A 15,506-nucleotide genomic window follows, 5' to 3' on the forward strand; every position below is an offset into this window, starting at 1 on the left:
CGCAAACAAAATCAACTGCACTGTTAGAAAAATACAGAAAATTTACGGACTTTTCATCGAAGAATCAACCGCAAATAAACGTTTAGTTCTTCGTGATTTCAAATAACTGAATCTTCTTTGAAGCTACGCCGTATTTTTGATTTTCCATTTATATTGTTTCGTTATAAACAAAGACGAACTAACGCGTGGACACAAGTTTGTTCCGAACAAGTAGGTATTTTAAAAATGTTTGAAGATATACCGAGAGTGTTCATTTGGATTTGTGTTCAAAGAAAGTTATATCAGCGTCCGTAAAGTCACGAAGATAGCTTAAACTTGCGAAGAAATTTTTAACAGTGTGTAGCGAATTCGGCTGATGATCATCCATGGAAACTGGACACACAAACCACAATTTACACACACACACACACACACACACAAAACTACGCACACACACACCTACACACATATACATATATATACATACATACATACACACACGCGCTCATCACTGACTCTGTAACGCTGTATGAACTCTTTTTTCATGCGCTTACCGTGTAACATTTTCATTGCTCTTTGCTAACCTGTTCCCAGTCAGTGGCGTGTAAAGATTAAATGCGTGGGGTCATAGCGTCATATTTTGACGAGGCCGGTAGTTTGAGCACTTTTTCTGTGATGAATATTTCGTGTAGGTATATGAAATGAGTAGGGGCCGGAAAAATTCGCGGTTTCGATGGCCTTCAGGATAGACTGCACATTCCCCTGTACACTTTGGCAAATAATGCCAGTTCATTGGCTGCCGACTTGTGAGTCGTCTCGGCTGGTTTGTCTGTGATTCGATACTTCTTTGGTTGAGAGTTTTTTAATTGGTTGAGATTTGTCCAGATGAACAAGCAAGTAAGCCAATAGCAAAATCATAATATAAGCATATGTATTCGAATTCTAGCCTATTGCCGAGTGAATATGCGAATTTTTCCAGTCTCTAGAAATGAGAGTGTTTGTTATATTCATCATTTTTTCAACGGACGTCTTATGCGCCTTTACAACTAACGTACGCCATTACAATAAACAAGGCGCAAGGCCAGTCATTTTATCACGTTTGCATCAATTTGGGGACCCTAGTACTTATCACACGGCCAACTGTATGTGGCTTTTGTCACGATCAAGAGTTGCAGGTCAAGTGAATGTGTATATTGAATTGAGTTCACAGCAAGGAAGCTTATAAAATTGCCAGTGACAATCAACATGCAATGAAGTATTTCAAGAGGTTCTTCGTTGAAAACAATTTTTTTGACAAATATGTTTGTTCATAAAATTTCATATATATTTCAGATATAATTATCATTGACAGCCACTTGGAAGTGGTTTACAAAGTCTGTCGTCAGGGCAACATTGACATAAGGATACGTAGACCATCGGTACATTCGAGGCGAGTTACCTATATGTCACAAACCGTAAATACGTAAATTTGACAAGATATTAAAAAAAAATTACTTATATCTATGAGTAGGTAGCGACTTGAAAAATTCGCGGTTTTATTACCTCTAGGATGGACTCCACTGTACTCAGGCAAACTACACCTGCTCATTAGCTACTGACTTGTGACGCCTGTTAACTGGGATGCTTTGTGATTCGATACTTCTTTTGTTGAGGGTTTTTCATTGGCTCAGAGTCCTTTAGGTGAATGAGCTTGGAGTCTAGCCAATCGCGAAATGAATCCGCGAATATTTCCTGTTTCTATGGACAGGGGCAGGAAGGAATTTTTCGCGAGAAAAAAAAAATCTTAACGCCCTTGAGACTGCAACAAGGTATATCCGCACCAGCGGTTACTTCCTTGTGATTGGAGGCCGTCTGCGGAGAGAAGTCTTGGCCTTATTTTGACCGAGCCACTCGGAACGCGTTTGCCCCTTCGCTGAATTACTGTGATCGTGGTTTTGTAACGATCGACATGTACCTGAAACTAACTCATCCAAATCACGAAAAACAGACGATGCTACATAGTGTTTTTAAATTTCAGCTAGTCTTGGGATCGTTTCGCGGAATTTTGCATGCCTCTAATCATGTGTAGGGACCAGAAAAATTCGCGGTACCTCTATCAGGTGAGTTCAAGCGAGAGAATGCGATGACTTTCGCGTCGCTTCACGCGGTAACGGAACGAGACATACAGAGTTAAAAAAAAAAGTTACAAGAATATTTATTTTGTAAAAGTACAATAAAAATGCTGGGTTCGGCTGGCGACGAACACAAAAAAAAATTTACAGTACAATTGCCTGGATCGTATTTATAGGGACCAGAAAAATTCGCGGTTTCGATGGCCTTCAGGATGGACTACACATTCCCCTGTACACTTGGGAAAATAACGCAAGTTCATTGGCTGCTGACTTGTGAGTCGTCTCAGCTGGTTCGTCTGTGATGCGATCCTTCTTTGGTTGAAGGTTTATAATTGGTTGAGATTCGTCCACATGAACAGAAGGCCAATAGCCAAATCAAATAAATGTTACATGTATTTGAATTCTAGCCTATCTCCGAATGAATTAGCGAATTTTTCCGGTCTCTAATCATTAAGGGCATGCAGATTTCGCGAAAAGATTTCGAGACTAGATGAGAGTTAAAACACTATAGCATCGTCTGTGTTTCGTGATTGGGCGAGTTTTTTCCCAGGTACATGTCGATTGTAACAACACCAATCACAGTGATTCAGTGCGGAAGCCAAGTAAGGCAACGACTTCTCTCGCAGACGGCCGCCAATCACAAGGAAGAAACCACAGGTGCGGGTATACCTTGTTGCAGTCTAATAGGCGTTCGTATCTTTTCGCGAAAAATGCCTGCCCCTACTAATCATTAGAGACCTGTAAAATTCGCGGATTCATTTCGCGATAGGATAGAGTCCAAATACTTTAGACATTATTTTATTATCTGAAGGACTCTGGGCCAATGAAAAATCTTTAACAGAAGAATTAGCGAATCACGATCATTCCAGTCAACAGGTGTTACGAGTCGGTAACCAATCAGCAGATGTAATTTGCACGAGTGCATAGAGGATCATGGAGTCTATCCTTTAGGGATTTGAAATCGCGAATTTTACAGGTCTCTACTAATCATGTGTAAACCAAGTAGGCTTCCGAAAAAATTTCAAGGCGAACGGAGAGTGACATCCGTAGGCTGAGTGTGCCGGGTGATCAATCTGACGGCGACCTTCGGTCCGGATGTGGACGCTGGCTGGGGTTTCGTCACAACTGGTCGGGGAATCGTGGCCATGTCGTCCCCCCCTTCCCACCATCTCCTCCTCCCATCACCGGCAACCACCCTCCATGGTCCGCCCGATGCGTGGTCTACGTAGGGACGTCGACACCACGCACCAATCCGTCCGACCGCGTTGTCCGACCATGCTGAAGCAGCACACGTCCGATGCACGTGGCGCGCTTTGTATTATCTGTAGGGGCATGCAGATTTCGCGAAAAGATTTCGAGACAAGCTGAAAGTTAAAACACTGTAGCATCGACTGTGTTTAGTGATTGCGAGTAACTGGGTGACCGAGGGGTCCCAGTGATGTGAGAGGTGTGGTTCCGTGTCGTTGCTACTCAGATCCCGCAGAGGGGGCTGGCTCTGTAGGAGGTCTGGGGGTGGACGGCGGAGCTGGGGGCGGGTCGGTGGGGCCGAAGTTGGGATGGGTCTCCTCAACCTCTCGACCTAGCCGTGCGCTCTCCAGTAACATGCCGCGATTGGAAATGGCGAATCTATTTCCCGGTTCTAGGAACCCATGTTAGGCTCTGGTAACAGTGTCTGACAAGTAAAAGACCCATCTTTCTCCTAACCAGGACTATGCCCTAACGGGATTACCTGTCTGGGGGAGTATTGATGCAAATTTTGAGGTGTGAACCTAATGTACATGTGTTTAGTGATTGGTAGAGACCTGCAAAATTCGCGGTTTCGATGGCCTTCAGGATAGACTGCTCATACCCCTGTACACTCGGGCAAATAACGCAAGTTCATTGGCTGCCGACTTGTGAGTCGTCTCAGCTGGTTTGTCTGTGATTCGATCCTTCTTTGGTTGAGGGTTTATAACTGGTTGAGATTCGTCCAGATGAACAGTAAGCCAATAGCAAAATTATCTAAGAGTTGTATGTGTTTGAATTCTAACCTATCACCGAATGAATCCGCGAATTTTGCAGGTCTCTAGTGATTGGGTGAGTTTCTCTCAGATAGTAACAACACCAATCACAGTAATTCAGTGCGAAAGCAAACGCGTCCTGAATGGCTCGGTCAAATAAGGCAACGACTTCTCTCGCATACGGTCGCCAATCACAAGGAATAAACCATGGGTTGTTTGGGTATACCTTGTTGCAGTCTATTAAGCGTTCAGATCTTTTCGCGAAAAATGCCTGCCCCTAATTATCTGGCTTTACCTGAGAGTGATACTAAAAAAAAACAGAGATAATATGAAATGCGTATTTAAATGGGATCTCGATACATTTTTCTTGAAGATGCGTTCGAAATTTTAACGTAGATTCGGACCGAACCTGTTTATTTACATGCCCACTGGTTTCTAAAGAATTATGTTTTTGAAATAATTTTAACTTTTATGCGCTATGCTTTAAATTATTTGTAGTTTATGACGCATTGCATTTTTTTTTATTTTTTCGTTTCAGGTTGCCGGCCGCCGCTGTAGAAGGCGGACCGTGGCGCTTCCAAGCGGACGAACGAGGAAGCATCGGTTCCGGCGACAACGCTAGAAAACAGTGCGCCTTCGGCCTCGTTTTTATTTTCTCTTCTACCATTGTTAAATAAGAGAGAGGAAAGCCAAAAAAAAAAAAAAAAATCAGTTTCCCATTTATAAACTGTCTCGTCAGATCGATCAGTGTGCACAGGCTGTGACGTCATGAGGGTCGTCGAGTGTCGATGAGTTATTTTCCTCTCTCTCTCTTCTCTTTCGTTTCTCACCCCCTCCCCCTTTTTTTTTTTTTAAGAAAAACCGTAATTCTTCGTCGTTTTCCGACAGGAAAGCGTCGCGACTTGTAAAAACTTGAAAGGGCGCCGACCGCGTTTTTTTTTTTTGTTTTTTTCCTTTCCCGAGTGAGACGTAGTGTGCGTGCCGACCCACCCACGCACGTGCACGTGCACGCGTGTGTGTGCGTGTGCCGCTCCGCGACTGGCGAGCGTGTGACGTCGTGGGGGCGATTCGCGTGCGTTCATCTTCGCTCCTTCCCCGCCGTCGAAGAACCAACCGCCAGATCACCGGGGGATACCGTCTTACTGGAGTCTTGCAAAGGTAAGGAACAAATATCTCGATCAGTTAGTTACAAAGGGACGTTCCGAAAATAAGGTTTCGTCGATTATTAGAGACCGGAAAAATTCGCGGATTCACTTCACGACAGCCTGAAATTAAAATAGTTATACCTCAGTGCTGCCTCTGCTATTGGCTCACATCTCACCTGGACGACTCTGGGCCGGTGGGAAACACTCAACCGTATCGACTCACAGGCCGCTACGTTCGGACACCTTCACAAGACAGCAGCCAATGAGAGGGTGACATTTGACCGAGTGTACGTAGAACTATAAAGTTCATCGTAGAGGTCATTGAACCCGCGAATTTTTCCGGTCCGTATCAATTTTTTTTTTTTTTTTTTCACAGAAAAGTTGTTACAAACAAAGGGGGAAAATAAATTTTTAATGTTAGCTGCAAAATGCAACGTTCAGCTATTTTTCCAAGTAGTTGCAACCGTTGGGGATACATTTGTCGTGCCGTGAAATCAAATTTCAAGAAACACTCTCTTCTTCTGAAAACGCTACTTTATTATTATTATTATTTTTTTAATCTGAACGGGAACGGAAAATATCTAAGTAAAATTACAGATATTTGTGCATCTGTACATTGACGTGAGAACAACTGTATCGCTAGAAAATAGTGTTCGTAGTTGTTCTGAGTTCGGATTCTTACCCGGGCATTTACGCTTTGTGTCGTTCCAGTACCAGTGTTAACTGACTCGCATTAATGAGCACGGCAAAACAAAAAAAATGAAGTCAAATTATTTAATATTCGATTATCTTTTTTCCGTGGTTCAAAAATATATGCTTGAATGAAAACATCAATTAAAATATAAAAATTATGAGCCAATTTTCGTACGAACACGCATTTCATTTTTAAAAAAAAATAAACATAGCCATGTGTTGTGCAAAGTTACAATATATTTATTACAGTATTAAAAATATTTCTTGGCAACTGGTTTGCAAAGGAACACTATGTAAAAGTACAGACGATGTTTTTTTCTCGGTGTGTACTTCCTAACGAGGCGATGCTGAAAAGCATGCACGCACCTGCGACGTTAACAATGATCGATGTTTTTCGAACGGGCCGTGCCAAGTCGGCTGTGTTCGGTCAGGCTCACGTTGTAGGCTATATAAAAAAAAATATAGCGGGACACAAATACTGCGTGCAGAAGGAACCACGCTCAAGATAACCGAGTAAGGTCTGTGCATGAAAAGCATTCAAAAATAATCTGAGGGCGAATGAGTAGTTCCGTATTTTGATTTTAAACTGTATACTTAGGAAAGTGAAAATGGTTGAATTTTATTTAAAAAAAATTGTTTGTCTGTAAAGTCGGTTTACGGACGATAGTTTAACGTGACAACGTCATAACAAAACATTGGTGAAATGATTGCATACTTTTATGAATAAAATTGAATAATTTTTATTGAATTATCACTATTATGTATGGATACAAAGAAGGAGTGAAATGAAATCTACAATTTAATTGATAAATTTACTCTTTAGTTGCACTCATGAATTCAAATATGTTTATTACTTTAACGAAGAGATTATTTTAACTATAACTTTTATACATGTATGCTATTTAAGTTCTTCCAATCTGTGTTATTCTGTTAAGGATAGGACGATGATAGGAAAAGTAGGAAACGAATGGGAGTGTTTCAAGTTTAATGTGCCTCGAAAAAGTCAAATCGATGGTTGTTCCAATCGAGTGGAAGAGAGATAGATGCGGCGCAAGCTTACAATGATCGTAACAGGACACATCGTAACGGGACAATGTGCGTTACGGGATACTTTTTCGTGCGTGCAGCCGGCGTTCATCGATTTATTAGACTTTGTCACGTGTGTATATATATATATATATAATTTAAACGTTCGGCACTTATTTTTGAAAGCCCTCAATGACTTGCATAGTTGCCCTATGCACGACGAGATGACTGCGTCTTACCCTTAAGCTGGTGCCACAATGCCACGACGAACACAACAAACTGTCGTACAGCGTTCCAGCACGACAGATTTAATAGCGTAGGGTCACAATGCCACGATAAGATTAACCCGACGAAATCTGATTTGTCTGTCGGCAAATCGTTCCAAGCCAAGTATGTAGTTTACTTCCATAAAATGCAGTGCAGAATGCGCTGAAAACAGTGTAGAAGAGAAAAAAAGAACATGCTATCACAGCCCATCCTTTTTTTTTCTGGGCTGATTTCTGTAGTCATTCAGCCTAATGTCATACAGAATACCACGAGCCTGAAAATTATTAATTATAAGTTATTCCCGAACTCGTCCATTCTTAAATTAAATCTTCACCGATATACAATAAACAACATTTACCATGAAACACTATGATATCCGTTTATATAAACAGATCAAGGCAAGCTCCATAAATATTAAAGTGTACCCACATGTAAAACTAAATATCATTTTTTTTTCAGAATAAATATTTACCTAGAAGATGAATATTTTGGTAGTTTAGTTCTGTATGGTTTCCTTTCCCATTTCCGTTTTTGCGTTCTGTCGTGCGGCACGACGCGACGACATTATTCCTTGCGGGTCGTCGGGGCTCGTATTTCGTCGTGTCGACGTCACGGCGACCTTTTGTGTTTCATTGGCTGCTGAAGGTGTCGTGCCCGACGCGGCATTGCGACTCCAGCTTGAGAGGCGATACCGCGCTTGAAGCACTAGCGAGCGTCGCACTTATCATCCCATCTCGCCAACACACACACACACACACACACACACACACACACACACACCCTTGACTGGGCAGGTGAACCCCCTTAACTGCTTCATGCATATTGTGTTTTGGGTCCAGTCTTTTGTTGCTTTGCAGTGCTGGCGTGCCAAGGAATTCGGAACAGGGTCGTAATTAATGAAGCGCGGGGCTGGCTTCCATCTCAGGATGTTGGTGCCTCGGAGCTCGAGCGTAGATTCCCGTGGTTGGAGGGGGGGGGGGGCAGTTCCCCCCCCCTTCCCGGAACAGAGAAGTCCCTCTTTGAGGGGGGGGGGGGGCCGCTTGCGCGCGGAATATCGTGACTGTGAAACGGAGTTGGTAAACGTAAACATCAAAAACTGTGTTTAACGGAAGTTTTCTGGTTACGTATGTAGAACACACAACTATACCGTATACCACGTTAAAGCAACCTTTCCAGAGAGGACTTGTGTCGCTTGAAACCCACGCGCAAAATTCTCGCGGACACCCCCCTCCCCCTCCTCCTCCCACCATGGGAATCCTGCAGGTTTGAGTCCCCTGCATCACTTTGTGCATAATCCCCGGTAATTTTCGTTACTGTGTCAACAGAGCCGAACTTGTGTCTGTGGCAGTGTTGAGAATTAGGCAAAAATTTCTGTTTTGCATTCTGCGAAGAAAAAAAAAATATATCGCAAGTTTTGGTCCGTGAAATAAATATAAACAACCAGGATATGTCAGTACAAATCCAAGGAATTCTATTTGTGGTTTTTTGCTTGACATCTTTTATATCTATTCCAAGGTGTTTATACCTCCTTAATAGTCTTATTTGTCTTTAATTGAATAAAGGCACATTAAGTCGTTCAATTTATTTAAGAATCCTTCTAAGCTCCTTAATAAAAAAAATCACTTTCGGCACAGCCTACAGGCTTAGGTAGATTTCGAAGTACCTATTTACTATGGACATATTTTCGAATCATCTATAAACGTCTGGAACGTTTTAAGAACTTCATGTACATAACATATTTATTTATGTTCTCCAATATTACAAAATTATAAATTAAATATTTGCATAATTTCCATGCAGCGATAATATTTCGAATATTTTTAACTCAGTGTATCCAGCATTCAATAGTTTCCAACGCAGCATTGAATAGCTTAAAACGAATTTCAAATTTATGCGAACTTAGGTAATTATATAATTTTTTTGATCTTCAAACACTATTTTTAATTCCTTGCACTAATAACGTGGTCGTATAAAAATTTTCATTGCTCCAAGGTTTAAGATAATATTAAAATGGTTTGAAATATATTCAAACGAAGTCAATACTAAAACAGTTTTTAATTTTTTTTTTTTTAATTTTAACCCATGATTTTACAGTGATAATTCATTTCATCGTTTAACCCTAAGTTTATGATTCATACAATAAATTATAACGGATATGAGAGTATATCTATTTTTTTAAAGTAATGAGTATTATTTTACTTTCAACCCTTGTTATTTTCATCCATTGCAGTAATGGTTGGGTAAAAAAAAAATTGGTTGTCTGTAAAGTCGGTTTACGGACGATAGTTTAACGTGACAACGTCGTAACAAAACATTGATGAAATTATTGCATTCTTTTATGAATAAAATTGAATCATTTTTATTGAATTATCACTATTTTGTATGGATACAAAGAATGAGTGAAATGAAATCTACAATTTAATTGATAAATTTACTTTTATTTGCACTCATTAATTCAAATATGTTTATTACTTTAACGAAGCAATTATTTTAACTATAAAATTTATACATGTTTGCTATTTAACTTCTTCCAATCTGTGTTATTCTGTTAAGGATAGGACGATGATAGGAAAAGTAGGAAACGAATGGGAGTGTTTCAAGTTTAATGTGCCTCGAAAAAGTCAAATCGATGGTTGTTCCAATCTAGTGGAAGAGAGATAGATGCGGCGCAAGCGTACAATGAGCGTAACGGGACAAAGTGTAACGGGAAAATGTGCGTAACGGGACAAAGTGTAAAACGGGACAATGTGCTTAACGGGACAATGAGTCATCCTTTTTCGTCCGTGCAGCCGGCGTTCATCGAATTATTAGACGTCACGTCAAGAAAATATTTTAAGAATAGTTCTAGTCAATATTTAGACTGTTTAACAATTTTTTTTTCGTTGCACGAGAGAGTACGGACCGTGTATTCTGTGGTGGGGCTGTGAGGGTTTTCGCGCAGAGGTCACGAGGTCGTGCGCATGCGTGCGTGGGCACGTGTGACCTTTGTGACCCCCTCCCCCTCCAGGGTGCATATCCCCCCCCCCCGCCCCCGTCACTTACACATTCCCTGCAGGAAAGAAGTGACTTTGGCCTACATATCTCACGCCCACTCGTTATCCCGTCGGAAAGAAGGGAGGGGAAGACCGTGTGAGGATTTCCAGGACAAAAAAAAGTACTTGCACATATATATTTTTTTGCTTGCTTTTAAAATGGCCGCCAAGGGTAATTTGTTTTCTAACTTTGGAGGCGAGTTTTTTTTATCGGGCTGCTTTTACAGCATGCGTGTTTTTTTCTTTTTTTCTTTTTTTAAATCGAGCCTCGTGTACATTAATGTGACTTGTTTTGAACACAAGTTTTCGTTCACGCGTTAATTCATGTGTTTTTTTTTCCCTCGTGGTGTATATATCACAGCTTCCTATCCAGTTTATTGCAGATCTGATGATTATGATTTAGTTTTATCGTTGGGTAAACTAATTTTGTCGATATGCGGGGCCGACAATGCGAGTGCCCTACTTCCCCCCAAGACACCTTCGTAAACGTCAAATGACTCGACTTAGTTTTTTTTTTCAGTACCAAAAAACAAAATGACTATGAATAGAGACCTGCAAAATTCGCGGATTTATTTCGTGATATGCTACAATTCAAATAATTATACCTTAGCGCTGCTTCTACCACTGGTTCACTGTTAATCTGGAGGACTGAGGGCCAATTAGAGACCCTCGCTCAAAGAAGTGTCGAATCACAGACACTCAGTCGAGACGACTCACAAGTCAGCAGCCAATGAACAGGTGGCATTTGCCCGTTTCTGTATAGTGTAGTAGAGTCTATCCTGGAGGTCATTGAACCAGCGAATTTTTCCAGTCTCTATGTAGACTTGAAAATAATGTAATTGCGATCGACACTGTATATATATATATATATATAAACAGTGTCGATCGCAATTACATTATTTTCAAGTCTACATAGAGACTGGAAAAATTCGCTGGTTCAATGACCTCCAGGATAGACTCTACTACACTATACAGAAACGGGCAAATGCCACCTGTTCATTGGCTGCTGACTTGTGAGTCGTCTCGACTGAGTGTCTGTGATTCGACACTTCTTTGAGCGAGGGTCTCTAATTGGCCCTCATTACTCCAGATTAACAGTGAACCAGTGGTAGAAGCAGCGCTAAGGTATAATTATTTGAATTGTAGCATATCACGAAATAAATCCGCGAATTTTGCAGGTCTCTATTCATAGTCATTTTGTTTTTTGGTACTGAAAAAAAAAACTAAGTCGAGTCATTTGACGTTTACGAAGGTGTCTTGGGGGGAAGTAGGGCACTCGCATTGTCGGCCCCGCATATCGACAAAATTAGTTTACCCAACGATAAAACTAAATCATAATCATCAGATCTGCAATAAACTGGATAGGAAGCTGTGATATATACACCACGAGGGAAAAAAAAACACATGAATTAACGCGTGAACGAAAACTTGTGTTCAAAACAAGTCACATTAATGTACACGAGGCTCGATTTAAAAAAAGAAAAAAAGAAAAAAACACGCATGCTGTAAAAGCAGCCCGATAAAAAAAACTCGCCTCCAAAGTTAGAAAACAAATTACCCTTGGCGGCCATATATATATATATGACGCTTGACTTTACAATCGTGTTCGTGAAATAAACCATCATGAAGAAACGGTTCTTTGTCTTTTGGTTATTTTTGCCAAACTCAGTATTAGCCTTAGTGATTAAGGTGTTCCGCCTACCCGGGAAGACATACGGTGTACCGTGCTTTATAATAAACCACGCTATTTGAACACTGTTTGCAAATTCGTTCCAAACTCTTTATTGCATTGACTATTTCTGAACATTCCTTGTCTCCGTAACGAAAATATCCAGCCGGCCAAACGAACCCCATCGAATTCTGTACTGTACTACCTACCTTGTGCTTTCCCATTGGTCGATCTCTTAGGTAGAACCTCCCCTTCCTGTGGGTGGGTAGATGTGATTCGGTCTCTCCACCGCCGGCTGGTAGCTGACTGGTCCGCAGTCGTACAGCGGAACGGCGGAGCAATTGTGAACCTATCATCAAAGCAATGCTAAGGTATATGTGTTTGCGTTCTAACTTTTGACCAAAAGAATCAGCGGAATGCCGGTTTCCCTACGTATAATACGTAGTCCGTCATTGTAGGGACTACGGAGCCCAGCTAGCAAGATGTCTGTGATTTTGTTTTTGTAAATGTAACAGAAATAGCCATACAAAGTTACAGATATTTGTAAATTTTTTTTAAAGTACATTTACATGAAAACAACTGTGTGACTACAAAATCAGTATTCGCAGCAATATTGGGTTCAGATTCTTTAACGGGGATTTATGATTATGTGTTGTTCCAGTACCTCCAGTAGTTATAAATGTTTTTGTAAACCGTTCTCTGAGTAGTTTTACATTATCAACTGCGAACATTATAAAAAAAAAGTAAAGTAAATATTTGCTAATTCGATTATATTTCCATGGTTTGAAAAAATTATGAATTAAAATATAAAAATTATGCGCCAAATTTAGTAAGAAATACCCAGTATTATTATCATCTCGAAAAAAGTATTTCACATATTCAAAAATAAACATAGCCATGACGTAGCTTGGCTTCTGGGTTGTATCTGTGTCCTTGGCGAATAATTCACCGACGTTTCGTTCGACATTGCAGTCGCCATCATCAGGGAGCAGTTACCTACGTAGGTAACTATTCCCTGATGCTGGCGACTGCAATGTCGACCGTAACGTCGGTGAATTATTCGCCAAGGACACGGCTACAACCCAGAAGCCAAGCTACTTCAGACAATGGCCGTGAAAGCATGCAAACATTGTTAAACATAGCCATGTTTTGTACTAATTTACGATGTATTCTGTTATTGTTGGAGGCTATTTGCTTGTTGACAGCTAGTTTCCAAAGGAGTCTCCCGTATAAGTAGAGAATTATTTTTTGACGTGATAATGTCTTATAAATCGATGAACACCGGCTGCACGCACGAAAAATTGTCACGTTCCGCCTGAGCCGAGCGTGCAAGAACCTGCCAACCACGGTGCGAGAAAATCTTCTATAATATCAAACAGGTTAAGGCGGGCTTTTTAACTAATTTTTTCGTGATTATATTTAAACAAATTATTTAAATTAAATTTGCCAAAACTGTAAATAATATTTGAAAATTAACAAAGTATGCAATTTTTTCATCAATGTTTTCTTATGACGTTATCACGTAAAATTATCGTCCGTAAACCGACTTTGAATGTGGATTTGATCCGAAATCATCTCCACGAATCCCTTTTTTACTGAAATTATTTTTAATTGCAGTAATCTTTCTAATTTTTGATATTGAAATCGCATTATTACTACCTATAATACCTACTATAATTTTATCAGATATAAACCAATGAATAACAACATCAATATTATTTATTTTAGTACTAATTATAGGACTTTATCATGAGTGAAATCAAGGAGCATTAAACTGAACAAAATGGGATTATAGTTAACTATAACATTTCAATTACAATCAAAAAGTATTGTATTAAGGCAATTATTCTCAAATAAGAAGCATATTTATGCATTTGGTTTCGACCTAAAAAAAAGATATAAAATTATCCTTATTTATTAATTGAAACCAAAATAGAGGTATATCACTAGAGTTCCGGAAATTTCGCGGATTCCTCTGGCCTCAGGAAAGAATTCAAAGTTATAGGCGTGCTCGACCCATGTTTACTTTCCCATTGGTTGATTTCTTAGCGAGAACATTTTTATCCTTGTTATTTGGCACTACCCGATTCGCTTACTTCTCTCCTAGCTGGATATCGTTGGCTCACGGTCGCAGAGGGGCGTGTCCAGATAACTGCGGTCCAATCACGAACACAGTGCGACAGTGTGTGGAGGTTTGCATTCTAGCTTGCGACTAAATGAATGCGCGAAAATTCCGTGGCTCTATATATCACCGACACCGCCCCTTTATCTTCCCCTGTGGAACGGACAGTTTGGTCGTCGGGATGTCCGTGGAGGCGCCGGATAGCTCGGTGCTCGGTGCTCGGTGCTCGGTGCTCGGTGCTCGGTGCTCGACGCGTCGCGCGCTGTCGACGTCGACGTCGCTGGGGTTATCGGTCGATAACCCGTATCTATCGCGCGGGCCCCTCCGCCGGGGGAACGGGGCCAAGTGCTGTCCCGTCGCGTCGCGCAACCTACTTCTTCGGGCGCCGCGCTCCGAGACGTGTATCCAAGTCCAGGACGCGGCGAATGAGCTCCCGGCCTTTCTGCTAACCGTGAACCTAATTCGTAGATACCTGAAAAAATTCGCGGTTTCGATGGCCTTCAGGATAGACTGCACATACCCCTGTACACTCGGGCAAATAACGCAAGTTCATTGGCTGCCGACTTGTAAGTCGTCTCAGCTGGTTTGTCTGTGATTCGATCCTTCTTTGGTTGAGGGTTTATAACTAGAGCCACGGAATTTTCCCGCATTCATTTAGTCGCAAGCTAGAATGCAAACCACCATACTGTCGCACTGTGTTCATGATTGGACCGCAGTTATCTGGACACGCCCCTCTACGACCGTAAGACAACGATGTCCAGCTAGGAGAGAAGTAAGCGAATCGGGTAGTGCCAAATAACAAGGATAAAAATTTTCTCGCTAAGAAATCAACCAATGGGAAAGTAAACATGGGTCGAGCACACCTATAACTTTGAATTCTATCCTGAGGCCAGAGGAATCCGCGAAATTTCCGGGACTCTATGCATCAGTGATTGGTAGAGACATGCCTAATTCGCGGATTCATTTCGCGATAGGCTAGCATCAAAACAACTGTACCTTCGTACCGCTTCTGCGATTGGCCCACATTTTATCCCGGGAACTGTCAGCCAATGGGAAGCACTAAACCAAGAAAGTGCCGAATTACGAACAGCCTTGTTGAGACGTCTCACGCGTCAGTAGCCAATGAACAGGTGTCATTTCCGCGAGTATTTAAAGTACTGTGGAGTCTATCCTAGGGGTCAATGAATCCGCGAATTTTGCAGGTCTCTAGTGATTGGGCCACAGTTTATCTGAATGATACTCGGCCAATGAAAAAACCCTAAACAAAAGAAGTATCGAATCACTAGCGTCCCAGTTAACGGGTGTCACGAGTCTGTAGCCAATGAGCAGATGTAATTTTCCCGAGTGCATAGAGGATCATGGAGTATATCCTACAGGTCATTGAAATCGCGAATTTTTTCCGGTCTCTACTAATTCGCGAGCCGTGTTCCGGAGCGTATGCAAACTGGAGCCCAGCAGGAAA

The 15,506-nt window shown here is 41.2% G+C and overlaps 1 protein-coding gene across 3 annotated transcripts in view; it reads left to right on the forward strand.

Moving 5' to 3' along the window:
• Positions 1–15,506, forward strand: part of LOC134536939 (ecdysone receptor) — a 556,968-nt gene that overhangs the window by 30,472 nt on the left and 510,990 nt on the right. For all 3 annotated transcript variants that reach the window (XM_063377044.1, XM_063377045.1, XM_063377046.1), the window contains exon 2: positions 4,629–5,248. The gene's annotated coding sequence lies outside the window, so the exon portion shown is untranslated. The remainder of the gene's footprint in view (positions 1–4,628; positions 5,249–15,506) is intronic.

The sequence above is a fragment of the Bacillus rossius genome, chromosome 11, assembly GCF_032445375.1.
Source record: "Bacillus rossius redtenbacheri isolate Brsri chromosome 11, Brsri_v3, whole genome shotgun sequence".
Classification (NCBI taxonomy): domain Eukaryota; kingdom Metazoa; phylum Arthropoda; class Insecta; order Phasmatodea; family Bacillidae; genus Bacillus; species Bacillus rossius.